This window comes from Silene latifolia, chromosome 3, assembly GCF_048544455.1.
Source record: "Silene latifolia isolate original U9 population chromosome 3, ASM4854445v1, whole genome shotgun sequence".
Lineage (NCBI taxonomy): Eukaryota > Viridiplantae > Streptophyta > Magnoliopsida > Caryophyllales > Caryophyllaceae > Silene > Silene latifolia.
Genome location: NC_133528.1, coordinates 123,171,102 through 123,172,582, shown reverse-complemented (window position 1 = coordinate 123,172,582; position 1,481 = coordinate 123,171,102).

Sequence of the window (1,481 nt, the reverse complement as noted above, 5' to 3'; positions counted from 1 at the left end):
GCTTGTGTGTTTATTATTGTTTCCGTATTGTTATGCTAGTGTTTAGTGTGTGTCTTCAGTTACTGACCTTGTGTGGTTGTTTCTTATTTGTCTCTGTTGTGTCTGCCGTGATCCCTTATGGTGAGCAGTCATTCTTAGCAGGTGTTGTTTTGGACGGGAGCTGGAATCTTGGCGGGATGAGTCTTCACGAGTAAAGTCAGAAGTAGTTTATATAGTTTTGATGATATGTACCTTTTGTATTAGTAGTTTGGTTATATCACTTGTAAAATAATTTTAAATGTTCTTTTATTGACCTTTGATGATTACTTTCCTCGGGCAACCGAGATAGTGATGTCCTTATATGTTAGGGAAGGTCTTATTAAGGCTCCTTGGTATATGGGGGTGTCACAGAAACAGTTCAACAGAGAACTTGCCTGTATCAACCTCCTCATCTCCCTCCACATCTGTCTATATATCATCTTCCTGTTCATCTGCTTCCTCTTCCTCCACTTCCTTTCCCTTCCCCTTATCTTTTGCACTCCCTAAACTGAATGTCACCTTTTCCTCTTACCTTTATCTACATGTATTGCCTCCTCATCTGTACAGGCAGCCGCATCACTCTCCTCGACTTCATCCTCCACTGCCACAACCTTCTTCCTCTTTCGACCAGTTGAAGATCTCGACTGGTTCATAGCCACCACCCCTTCATCCGCCCCTTAAACAAAATTACAAAAAATGCACCATCGACATACAATCAGAAAAAGAGAACATAATCAACAAAAATTATAATCATTGTCATTTACCAAACATAAAAGAGAACATAAAATTTTATTTGCATGTCCCAATTTTATTTGTATCTCAAAAAAATTACCCCAAAAAATAATAATCATAACCATTTTTATTTGTACCCCAAAAAATAATAACAGTAGCCATTTTTATTTGTACCCCAAAAAATTACCCCAAAAAATAATAACAATAGCCATAGAAATACATACCTCCACTGACATCGTCACTCTTGCTTGCGGATCTTGTGTTCTTCTTCAGAGTGATACTTTTTGTTACCATTTTTATTGATAATGTTTTATTAGTTTTTGGCTAATTATGAACGATCGGCAAGAAAATGAAAGGTTTCTTTCATAAAAATTTGAATAGGGAGAGAGAAGGGGGGAAGATGAGACGGTGTAATGTGTAAATGTATGAGAGAGATGAGGACTGAGGAGGTTACATTGGGAAGGGGGGTTAGTATTTGATTAATAAAACACATTTAATGCTCGGTAAAAAAAGTCAAGCTTTTCTATTCATGTACAGTACACTTTGTCGACTAACTTAGCACGAATACAACACTATCCGACCCGTCGCAAGCTTGCGACGGGTACCTCCGTCACAAGCAAGACGGACTAATAATTTGGTAACCAACCTAACTCTTTTTTCTTGTATATTCATGAGAATTTTTTTTCTATTTGCAACCAACAACCATAATATCGAAGATTTATAACAATTGA